The 13,154-nt window shown below is 37.1% G+C and overlaps 1 protein-coding gene across 1 annotated transcript in view; it reads left to right on the top strand.

Moving 5' to 3' along the window:
* Window positions 1–3,603: 3,603 nt before the first annotated feature.
* The window catches only part of LOC136885122 (zinc finger protein 248), a 100,055-nt gene continuing 90,504 nt past the window's right edge, over window positions 3,604–13,154 (top strand). Inside the window, exon 1 of the mRNA XM_068230193.1 lies at window positions 3,604–3,676. The gene's annotated coding sequence lies outside the window, so the exon portion shown is untranslated. The remainder of the gene's footprint in view (window positions 3,677–13,154) is intronic.

Genomic DNA, 13,154 nt, shown 5'->3' with positions numbered 1-13,154 from the left:
TGGTTATCGGAATGTTGATATTATCCAAATTAACTGGGGAGAAGTCATATTGCCGGTGATGTGTAAAAACCATCGTGGCACATTTGGAAGGAGAGAGCTGCAATCCATGATCCGTTAACCATATATGAACTTCCCGTAGAGTATTTGTTAATATACTCCTACATGTGTCCAAATGGGCATGACTAGCATAAATCAAAATATCGTCAACATATGAAATAATACGTGCTGTTCGTAAAACTAATCGTCCTAGGTCATGTAAGTATAATGCAAAGAGGATCCCACTCATAATATCCCCTTGAGGCAAACCTTTACAGGAGTACCGGATTGGCATTGGGGGGCAGGGAGTTTTGATAAATAATCTTCGACCCATCAACAACCTACTCAAAATGATGAGGAAATTGTAGGGTAGCAGTAAATCTTGAAGCTTACGTAGGAGAAGATCAATTATGACATTATCATACGCTCCCTGTATATTGAGAAAGGTTGCCATGACAGTATGTTTTCGAGCTCTTGCTAGTAGTATGTCTATTATTAGCACATTATGTGCATCCTGTGTGCTTCTCCCTGGAATGAAGGCATATTGACTACGAGGGAGAAGGTTGTGGAAATAGAGACACCATAACAGGCGATAGAGTAAAATCTTTAGGAATACTTTTCGCAAAACAGAACCTAAAACAATTCCCCTATAATCAGCTGGAGTCGGTGGATATCTGTTTGTTTTTGGTATCGGGACGAGAAAAAAATTCCAGTCAGGGGGGATCAATGTAGTAACCAGAATAAAGTTAAAATGATCAATCAAAGTCTGCTTGGCTGGGACAGGCAAAGCATGTATCATAGAGTAGGTTATATAATCAGGGCCCAGAGAGAGGTTGATTTGTTGTTAATAATACTGACATCCAACTCTCAAAGGGATATGGGGTGCAATAAATTATTGAATTGGCTACGCGATGGTTGTAATATGAGAGGAGATACAGGTAATGCTGTGTCGGGTGTGAGTTGCTGATAGAACTCTTGAAGTGTATGTGGCTCAGTTATGTTAGCTCCTTGAGAATGATTTCTATGGGTCAGAGAACGTAAGGCCTTCCAGATGACTTTGGCATTTGTCGTCATCGTAAGGGTGGAGATGAACGCTTTCCAGGCTTCTCGCCTCTTATTGTTAAAGACTCGCCTCATTACTGCAAGATGTTTCTTTAGGACAAAATAATTTTGGGGAGTAGATTCATGTCTATAGGTTTTGAATAGCTGCCTTCTCCTTTGGACTAAATTATGGCATTGTTGATCCCACCAATGAATTTTTGTGGAGGCTTTTACAAACTTTGGAATAGTCATCACCAATGGGTGGTGAAGATCCAAATATTGCTTGATCAGAGTTAATAAGCAGTCATAAGTGAGGACGTTCTCTCTGTTTTCAGTCATGCGAGTCCAAATATAATTTCGAAAATTATCTGGATCAAAGTTAGTGAGTGATCGATGGTAATAATGATATGTTTGGCATGCACTAGTCGGATGCGAGTTGCTGACACCAATTGAGATAAGGATAGGGAAATGATCACTGAGATGCGTGTCCTTGATGGTGGTCCATGATAGGTTATGTGCGAGAGGGATTGTACACAAAGATAAATCAACTGCACTTGGGGCAGATCCCGGGGCAGTTACCTTGTAGGTGAGCCATCATTCAGAATTATGAGTTGTTGTTCAACTACTGTATGATATAGATTGTTGCCTTTTGATGAGTTGTCTACACAACCCCAGTAAGTATGATGCGCATTGAAGTCACCAGCAATAATAAGCTTTGGATAGGGTGTACATTGATGAAGTATGGAGGCCCATTGAACTCGTGTAAGATATATGTCCGGGGGACAGTAAATATTAACAACACATAGATTGAGCAGCTGGATCGCAAGTACATATAGATTGGGGATATAGGTCTGAAACGAAATCACTCTGTAAGACAAGTTGGCTGCTATTAAAGTAGCTATACCATCACATCCATTTCCATCTATCCTTTCAATTTTATAGCCCTGCAGATGAAAGTTTGAGGATGGTTGAAACCAAGTCTCTTGTAATAAAATAATATGTGGCACATATTCCTGTATAAGTAGTCGTAGTTCATTTTGTTTTGGCAGGATACTTCTGCTATTCCATTGTAGTATTCTGAGCATTTAACTTGAAAAATTAGTTACATTGTCCCGCAGCTTATTTACCACAGGGAATGTCTGATCATTTGGCCCTAGGAGTTGTAGGAGCTGCAATATAGTGTTAATAATTTCTGTTTGCAACTGATTTTGTTGTGTCACAGACGTAGATGCTGTGCCTACTTTAGGCGGTGGGACTGGCAGAGAAGAGGTAGAGGCCTCTTGAGTAACAAAAGCATTCTCGGTCTGGGTCGCTGGTGTAGGTGTACTCGAATGGGTATCTGGCTGAAGTTGCCCAATAAGAATACGATGATAACCAGCTTTATCATAGCTGGGCCTCGGAACAGGTCGAGGCTCCCTAGCAACTATTGAGGTAAATTTTCTTTTCCTGGGTGTATCAACAGCTGACTGGGATGCTGGTACCTTAAGTGGGGGGAAGTGTTGTGGATGTAAGGTGGGGGCATATGTTGCAGGTTGTAATTGCTCAGCTGCCTCTTTGAAGGTGATGTTATCCGTACACATTATTTTCTTGATATGTACCTGATATTCATGCATCGTACAGTCCTTCGACCCCACTTGATGATTCCCTTGACAATGGAGGCATATTAAACAATCCTGCTGGCAATCATTGGTAAGATGTGACAAAGCACAGCGTCCACATCGAGGTGATTTCGCACGACAATAAACTGCTAAATGCCCATAACACTGGCAATTCTTACAGATTAAGGGGTTGAAGATAAATGGTTGGACCTCCAGAACCACACCAAATAGACTGACCTGAATAGGCAACTTTTGTGCCCGAAATGTAATTTTCACAGAGCCGGTTGGTAGGTATTCTATTCCATTTTCTGTGACAACTTTTCGGTTAAGCCTTTGCACTTCGGCCACTGGGAAGATGGACTCAATGTGTGCAAGCATCTCTGGTAGTTATATCCTTATCAACTCCCTTTATCAAACCAACTCTATAGACACTTGATGTAGGAATATATGCCTTGAGCTTTTTTTCCTGTAAGATAGGATTATTGAGAAAATCATTGGCGTTTGCTGCTTGATTAAAAACAACCTGTATTCTATTGCGCCCTTTTCTAACAATTTTTTTAACACCTGGGATTTTTTTATCATAAAATAATTTCCCTAAAGCCATAGGGTGAAATCCCGCCACATTTTTTTGATCTATAGATTCTACCATAACCAAATAAGGTCCAAAATGTTCGCAAGAATAGGTTTCCTTAACTTCTTCCTGGGCATTAGTATCCAAATCCATACTATTAGGTTGTTGAGTGCTACCAAGGGCATTCGGGATATTAGTAGCCAAATCCATACTGTTGGTTAGTTGAGTGCTACTGAGAGCATTAGTAGACGTTAAATCAGGTTTTGTAGGGTTAGAATTAATTGTCTTTTCTTTCCACTTCACCACAAGTTTAGGTGGACGTAGTGTCCCACCACCCCCACTTTCAGCATCCATTGCATCTAGAAGATTGGTAAAATTGTGTGACTGAGACTTGAACTTTACCGACAATATGAAAAAGGTTGTGGACAGGGTAAAATGGCAGATATTACAAATTCCTTAATCAAGAAAAATCTTGCAGAAGTAACACAACGGAATACAACTGTAGAAAGTATCGCGAAATGCTTAATACACAAAAGTACAAATTGTTCATCAACATACCTGCCACTTCGACACCAAACCTGATATTCTGATTAGGTAGTCGTAAATTATAACCTACTGCTACTGAAACCAAAAAGTTTGGCGAACAAATTTGAACTTACTTCAATCAATCAATCAATCAATCAATCAATCAATCAATCAATCAATCAATCAATCAATCAATCAATCAATCAATCAACTTCTAGCAGCAGTAGAACGGACTGGACTTAAAAAAAGAAAAATTATTACCACTAACCTCCACTGGAGTTTACACACACATTTTGGAAAGAGCAATGAGTAGGGCAAATCATCCCGCTATGTCTAGCCTGCATCGACTACTAGAAAGTATATAGGACAATATCTTTTGTTTATTTCCACCTATTCAATACATTACAAGAAGTTGGCATTTACTTTAAAACATTATTCAGATGAGACATGTTTCGCCTCTCACTGTGAGGCATCTTCAGTCATTATCAAAAACCTTATTATTTTACCAGGCATCTGGTTGAAGATATTCAAAAATGTGTTTGATGATTATAAGAGAGGTAAGATTTACGTTAGTTATAAACATGTTCATGAAGTAACTAAAAATCTAATATATTGATAAAAACATATGTACTTCTTTGTTGAATAGGATTTGTTTGATTGTACTATAGTAAAAGAAGGTGGCTTGAAGCCGTAGTCATTAATAGATGTCTAATACATAGTGGAAGGCATAAAATATCAGTTCTATGAGAATATACATTACATTCAAATGATACTAAAAACTAGTGGATTCAAAGGTAGTACATATAAAATGTTCAATGAAATAACTATAGATCTAATAAAATGATAAACACATATGTAGTTCTTTGTTAATTAGGACGTCGTAAGATTGTACGGCTTAAGGCCGTAGTCATTACTAGATGTCTAATACATAGTGGAAGGCATATGAAATCAGTTCAATGAGCATATATAATACAAACAATTGATACATAAAAACTGGTAGATTCGTAAGAGGTACATTTAAAAAATGAAGGCGTCAATGTGACTATAAAAGACAGTTGATGGCTTAAAGCCGTAGTCAAAGTTTGAAATGTAGGTCAAATAACTGCTAAATATATGGTAAAAAGATATAAGTCAAAATATACAGCTTAGTATAAAAAATGAAGGAAAAACATTCCAATTGCTTGACAAAAGTTACTAGACGTTGGCATGCGTTTGTCCGTGATATTTATTGGTCAACATTTCGTAGGTTATTTTAGATTTATTCGGCAAGATTGCGTTGACAAGAAGTTCACCAGAATGTTTATAGTTGGCCTAATTTGTAAAAAGAAAGTTGCAGAGATGATGATGATGGGTGGAAAATCTCAACGTTGGTATGGTTTTCTGACGTGAAGGTTGGAGAGCTGTTGTGTTCTTCTTCGATGACAATATATTTTATAAAACGTTGATTGTAAATAATTTATACTATTGAAGAGTATTATGGAAGTTTGATGAAGCTGTTGAATTATTGTTGTTATAGAATGGTTCTGAAATGAAGAAAAAACTGTAGTTAATTTTGACGAGAATGAAAGAAAACATGGGAAGGTTTTGTTTAAGTGTTGTTAGTGAGAAAATGTTGGTGCTTACCTATGGCGTTGTAGGCCCATTTAACAAGCTGTGTGAGGCGCTATTAGGATACTAATGGTCACTAACGGTTTTTACTCCTTGTGTTGTACGTATGTCGTCTGGCTAGAGGGGGGTGGGTAGGAGGGGGCGGAGTTGTAGGCTTGTGATTCGTGAACGGGAGGGAGTTGTGAATGGTAGGGGAAGCGGAGGGGCGTGTATCATTTATTGGTTTCTGAATGGCGCGCGGAGGGGAATTACGTAAGATGGGAGGGGGAGGGGGGTATGATGTATTTGTTGACGTAGGGGTGTTTGTTGATACTGTTTTGAAAATATTAAAAAACTTTTTGTCCTGAAGGTTTACATTATTGAATAATGTTACTATTTGGTCATATAAAGGGCTTCTATTGTCTATTGGATCATTTAAATTATTATTAGCATTGAATTTTTGGTCCAAAAATATGTATAAATTTTCGAATTCGGTCATAAGTCTACCTTTTTTATTGTTTTTAAAATTTGAAGGTCCTGTTCAATTGTGGTAAAGTTGTGCCCCGTTTCTTTCATGTGATTGCTCATTGCTGAGTGTTTATTATGTTTCTGAGCATTGAAATGTTCTGTGTACCTAGTTATGAAGCTTCTTCCTGTTTGTCCGATGTATGAGCTGAGGCACTCATTACATTTTAATCTATAGATACCGGAGCCTGAGTATTTATTATTTTCTGAATTTATTGTATTATGGTTGAAGAACATTTTTTGGTTTGAATTTTGAGTTTTGAAAGCTATTTTGATCTTTTGATTTTTTAAGGTGTTGGTTACTTGGTGTATGATTGGGTTGGTGTATGTAAAGGTTGCGAACTTTGATTTTTCATTTTTTATTGGGGAGAGGTTTGTGGATAGTTTTAATTTAACTTTATTAATTAGTTTGTCTATGATAGAGGGATTATATCCATTAAAAGTGGCTATTTCTTTTATTGTATTTATTTCTTTTTTAAAATTGGTCGCTGAAAGGGGAATTTTTAGAGCTCTGTACACCATACTATAAAATGAGGACTGTTTGTGTGATTGTGGATGAAGGGAACTTTGTTTAATAGTTATAGGTGTAAATGAGGGTTTTCTGTAAATTTGGAAATCAAACTTATTGGAAGTTCTTGTTATTGTGATGTCAAGAAAATTAATTGATTTGTGGTTCTCGTCCTCTTTAGTGAATTTAATATTGTTATCCAGATTATTTAAATAAGTTAATATGTTTTCACTATTGTTGAGATTTTTGTCAATTATTACTAGCGTGTCATCAACATAGCGTAGCCAGAGATTTAATCCATTGATGTTATTTATTATTTTGCTGTTTTCGAGGTTTTCCATATAAATTTCAGCAAGTATTCTGGATAAAGGGTCTCCCATGGCCAGGCCTTCCTGTTTGTATATTTTATTGTTGAAAGTGAAAAAGTTGTTTTGTAAGATGAAGTTTAGTACTTTTAAGAATTCTTCTATTTCTATTTTGCTTAAATTGCTATGTTTGGAAAGATTGTTTTTTATTATTTCTATAGTTTTTTTAGCGGGAATGTTTGAATACATGTTAATGACGTCAAAAGAGCACAATGTGTGATTAGGTTTTAAGTTAAATTTTTTTAGAGTTTCACATAGTTCTATTGAATTTTTGGGGTGTTTGTTATGGAATTTGAAATGTTTTTTGAGAAATTTCTGGAGGAATTGTGAGGTTTTATATGTCGGGCTATTTTGGCTGTTTATGATTGGTCGAATGGGAACGTCCTTTTTATGTACCTTCGGTAGTGATCTGACGGTGGGTAGTTTGGGGTTCATATTAATGAGACTTTGGTATTCATGTTCATTAAATAAAAATGAAGAGTTTTTAAAAGTGTTTTTAGATTACGTTGAGTTTTTGTAGTGGGATCCTTTGAGATTATTGTGTAGGTCTCATTAGAGAAGAACTCCTCTGTTTTATGAATGTAATCTTGTTTTTTCATTAAGACTACAGTATTGCCTTTGTCGGCTTTAGTTATTATTATGTTATTAGTGTCCACTTTTTTTCTTAATTCTTGGATCTGTTTTAGTGAGGACGAGTTATTTTTGTTAAAAATTTCTTTTAGAAGGGCAGGTAATTTCTTTTTAATTTCGTATTTTATGTCGTTTTGTTTGTCTGTTGGAATTTGTTTGTTTATGTTTGTTTCAGCTTCGGCTATTGTAGTGATTATATCTTCTGCTTTATGTGGGTTGGGCCAATTATGTTTTAAGCCTTGGTTGAATAAACGTGTTTCTTTATCTGTGTTTTTGATAATGACTGAAGATGCCTCACAGTGAGAGGCGAAACATGTCTCATCTGAATAATGTTTTAAAGTAAATGCCAACTTCTTGTAATGTATTGAATAGGTGGAAATAAACAAAAGATATTATCCTATATACGGTTTATGAAACTTTCAATACGGACAAAAAATGATTTTCATCACTTGTAATACTAGAAAGTATTCGAGTAAATTGAAACATGAGCCATTGGAATTAACCAATGAAGGTTAAAATCCCCGACCCGGCAGGGCCCTGTTTCATAAAACATCTTTCACTTTTTCTTTCTTTTTTTTCGCGTGGCTATTTCTTGCCGAGTGCAGCCCTTGCAAGGCAGACCCTCCGATGAGGGTGGGCAGCATCTGCCACGTGTAGGTAACTGCGTGTTATTGTGGTGGAGGATAGTGTTATGTGTGGTCTATGAGTTGCAGGGATCAATCAAATCAAAATATCTTTATTTGCAAATTTGCAAATGAGGTGTCTACCTCGGTGGCAAATGGTACACTAAAATACATTATTGTCATGCACTAAATATTAAATTAACAAGAAGAAAATTTTCCTATAATACAATATTATACAATTTACGCTAACATTTTTTTCTATTAACCCTCAAAATGTGTCGTGACAATATCAGTACATAAACTGTGTCCGGTGCCACTAATGGCACCACTTTTATTCTAGGACATAACTCCGGTATTTCGATTTGACACAGTATTTATTATAATACATTATCTAACATCAATAAACAAATCTATATAGAAAATATATCTGTAATGAGTATGCACATTGAAAAGAAAAAAAGAAAAGTTCGAAGTCACTGCAATCCACACGTACTTTTATACACAAAGATAAATGTAACCAACTTTTAGTGTTAAAGATTGTAATAAAGTATATACCGGTAGATTGTATTTTTTCATATACCTAAGACATGTAATAATAGATAATAACTACCATTACACATATATGTCCTACACCACAAATTTTCACAACACCTGAACTTTCACTTTCAATCGTCACCTCTGCATTCCCGGCAGACTACAGATCGTCATGTCTGGCACACTCGTCGGTCACAATCTTCACAGTATTGATTAGATTTATTCCCTTGGCATCTAGGGCATATCGCACACCTCTTCCTCTTTGAAGGTCCTTCTCTATCTCGTGTAGTGCCCTTTGGAAGTGGCTTCTTCAAAATACGAGATACGATCAGCCTAAGCTCCCTAGGTAGGCGTGTATTCACAAGCCTTTCATTGAGATAGGGTTGCCAGAAGTTTTAAGAATTCGAAACGAGTAATGACCTTATTGTATGCAGCACGTGAGCATTGACTACTATTATATTGAGAATCGTGTAAAAGATAGCCATAGGCCATCTGCGTGTACGTCTACCCGTGTTGTACCTAATGCACTTCTGCTCCAGTGTGTCCACTCCACCTTTTGTGTTATTGTAAAATGAAATCATCTCGTCTTTGTTAGAATTCGGGTCCTTCCTTCTAGCATGATGCATACTCGATACCAAAATTACAGCCTTACACTTTTTTTGGCACGTATGAAAGCAGCGTGATATGTTTGGTGAATCCATATTCAGATGAGCCCACAGGACGCCTTCTGTTAGGAAGAAATTGAGGCGGAATCTCCTTCTTATTTTTCTTGAGGGTTCCAACGTAAGTCAAATTTCTTTTTTTTTTCTTTTTTAGTTCCGAAACATGCTATATTGAGCTGAAAAAATTATCGGCGGTAATGTTCCGATTCGTTCCGGCAATCACTTTAGCAAGCCGCACTGCACTTTGCGTTGGTTTCTGTAACTTTCTTTCTTCTAAATTCAAACCAGTCCCATCACTATCCTTCCCTGTGTAGATATATCCATTTAGAAAGTAGTTTGTTCGCGTATCACACAAGATCATAATTTTGAGACCATATTTTTGTGGTTTATTGGCCATATACACTCAGAATTTGCAGCGACCTCGGAAGCCTACTAGCATTTCGTCCACACAAGCCATGGAACCGATGTTGTAAAGACTCTGAGAATTTTCTACCATTCTGTTGAACATCCACGAAAGAGCGGCAGCAGAATCTGTACAATTCCTCTCACAACGATCCAACTGATTATCAAACCTCAAAACAATAATAAAAAAGAGAATATATCTCTACCAGTACCATCTGTAGCAAACAAGGAGTCTAAGCTTTCATTATTTGATTTTAAAATAGCACTGTAGTACAGGAGACCAAACAATGCTTTTATTTCGATACTGGTTCAGTTCTGTCTGTATTAGAAAATCGTAGTCTGTAAGTTGCGAGCTTTTCATTTGTGTGCTTCACTATTTCTTCCACCATATCATCACAAAATAAACATTCCCATACTTGTAGTGGTGTACAAGAATTTCCCAGCTGTTTCGCTTTACCTTTTATTGTTGGTATTTTGACAATAATGTTGTGGGCAGGTGTCTTTATATTACAATAAAGTTCAACAGAAGACCACCTCTACCTGTTTTTACCGTAAAATGCTGATGGATTTCCTTCCACTAACTGTGAGTATTCTTCCGTATTATGCGAGATATCTTCGTCATGAGAATCATATTCCTGCTCAGAAACAGAATCGTGTTCAGAATTGAAGTCAACATCTTGGTCATCACGATCACTTTCAGCACCTCCGTCATCGTCTCATTCAGCACAATGTCTAAATCCTCCTCAATTATATTCGAAAAATTAGTATGTGAAAACGAAATACCACTTTCCTGAAATGATGCCATTGCATCAGCACAGCAACTGCTTCCTTCACAGAGTTACAAACAGCTCTAGGAAGAGCCAGCATGCACACAGCCTTCAGAACGTGAACTGTGTCGTGGTGCAGTAAGTGTCACCACTTCCGCTCTGCTTGCTAATAACAAAGAAGGAAAACTGAGCAGGTGCCTGCCAGTCTGGGTATGAAACAAAGGCAAGTAGGCGGAAGGATACATAGAAGGGGAACATTCTAGGATAAAACAGTCCACTGCAATAAAAGTAAGTTTGAGAAGCGGTGCCATAAACGACCCCACGACACAGTTTGAGGGTTAAACACACAGCTCATCCTTAATAAATTTATATTGTTTACAAAATTCTACTTATAATATCTCCTGTACTACTTACAAATATAGTCAACTGATATACATTAGCCTATGTGGAATTACTTCAAATGATACTATACAACTGGTATAAGATTAAAATTTACATTGCGTTTATTTACTTATTATTTTTTTACCCATTCTGGAACTTAAGTAGATGTCGGAGACAGCACAAACACCCAGCCTCCGAGCCATTGAAATTAACCAATGAAGGTTAAAATTCCCGACCCGGCCAGGAATCCAACCCGGGACCCTCTGAACCGAAGGCCAGTACGCTGACCATTCAGCCAACGAGTCGGTTATCTTTCACTAACAGACATGATACAGGCTTTTGGGCTTATGCCGTGTCAAGCAAATAAGGTGAAATTCATTACGTTTCGCAGAGAACTGTGCTCTGCGTCATCAGGATAAAATCTCGACTGTCCACGAGAAAGGCTTCTTAAATAATGAGTTTTGAAATTTAGACGTCATAATAGAAGTGGAAATGGTACGTTCATTATTCACCACATGGGCCACGGACGTGGCACAGTGCTAGCGTTTGAAGCAGAAGCCAGTATCCCTGTTGAAATTGTTAGGATTTTAACATGTTTCCACAGCTTCCCGTATAATCCTGGACCTGTAGTGTCTAGTGCGGGTAGAGCTCAAGCATCTTGGAACATGCAGTTTCGAGAGACACTGTTACACAAAGCATGGCCTTCATCTAAACAATTCAGGTAAACGAAAGATAGCAAATATTGTTCTAGATTTTATTAATCATAAGATATGTACTGTAAAAAAGGCAACTCCCTTGAGTTATAATACTGACCAGGAAAACTAGTAGAAAGAGCCAGCTGTACTTCAAGCTGGCTCAGCCAACTAGTAATTGAAACTCAGGAAAGTAAGGAATTTCAAGTTACCCAATTGCAACAGTCAATTTTTAGGGAGGAAGGGGGTCTGAGATTGCTCTTGGTAAACTGTCAGAGTGTAGTAAATAAACAATTAAAATTCGGTACATTGATGGAATCTTATGAGACTGATGTAGAGATAGGAGTGGAATCGTGGTTGAGAGAAGGGGTGGGTAATAGAGAAGTATTTCCAAAAGGGTACACAGTCTATCGTAGAGACCGAGGAGATAAAAAGGGAGGGGGGGGGTGTTTATTCTGGCGAAGGAAACATATTGTCCACATGAATGGTTTACCGATGAAAGGGATGAAATACTAGGGATAAAATTAATTTGTGATAATATAAAGGAGGTGGGAATTATAGGAACATACAGGCCAGGAAGAGAGGAAAGAGACATGGAAATATTTGAGAAAATAATAGATTATACTCATAAAAACAATAATAATGATGTGGTAATAATTGGGGGAGATCTAAACTTGCCTGAGGTTGAATGGAATGGAGCTGCAAGTGAAGCCCATGAACAGAAACTGGCAAATAAGTTAATTTGGGAGGGAGGATTTACACAAGTAATACAAGAACCGACTCGTCTCAATAACTTACTAGATGTATTCTTGGTTAAACCATGGGAAATTGTTGATAAAACTGAGGTAATTGAAGGAATAGGTGATCATAAGGCTGTAATAATGGATGTAGGACTGGTACCAAAAAGGTTTAATAAGAAGGTCACACAAGACAAGAAATTGTACAGAAATACTAAAGTTGATGAATTTGGGACTTACCTTAAATCACAATTCAGTTGTTGGATAAGTGAAGGGAGTAATGTGGATACACTTTGGGCTAAATTCAAAGGAATCGTTTGGGAAGGAGAGAAGAGATTTGTACCTGTTAAGAAGGGTAAAATGACCTCAGACCCTGTTTATTATACAAGGGAAATAAGAAAATTAAAAAGAAAATGTAGAATAGTAAACAGGAAAATCAAAGAAGGTAGGGAGAATAGAGAAAGTAGAAAACAGCTAATGAGGGAACTGAATAGAGTAAAAAAGGAAGCAAAAGAGAATTATATGAATGGCATTCTTCAAGAGCATAATGACCACAAAGGGAAATGGAAAAAGCTGTATTCATACATCAGGAATCAAAAAGGAAATGGAATCCATGGTGGGAGAAAGGGGTGAACACTATTTAACAGATACTGAGAAAGCAAACCTCTTTAGTAGGGAATTTAGAGATTCAGTAGATGATTGTCTGGAGTTGGACACCGAAACAGAAGTTACAGAGGGACAGACACAGAGGGAAACAAGAAGCTTCTCGTTCACAAATGAAGATATTTTCAGAGAAATCCAACTGCTTCAGCAAGGAAAAGCAGCAGGAAGTGATCAAATTACTGGGGAGGTGATAAAGACAATGGAGTGGTACATAGTGCCTTATTTAAGATTTCTCTTTGACTATGTCATAAATAATAGTGTAATACCAAAGGAATGGAAGGAATCTATTATAATACCAATTTATAAA

This window comes from Anabrus simplex, chromosome 13 (genome assembly GCF_040414725.1).
Source record: "Anabrus simplex isolate iqAnaSimp1 chromosome 13, ASM4041472v1, whole genome shotgun sequence".
In the NCBI taxonomy this organism is placed as follows: domain Eukaryota; kingdom Metazoa; phylum Arthropoda; class Insecta; order Orthoptera; family Tettigoniidae; genus Anabrus; species Anabrus simplex.
This window is presented reverse-complemented; position numbering and strand designations above follow the sequence as displayed.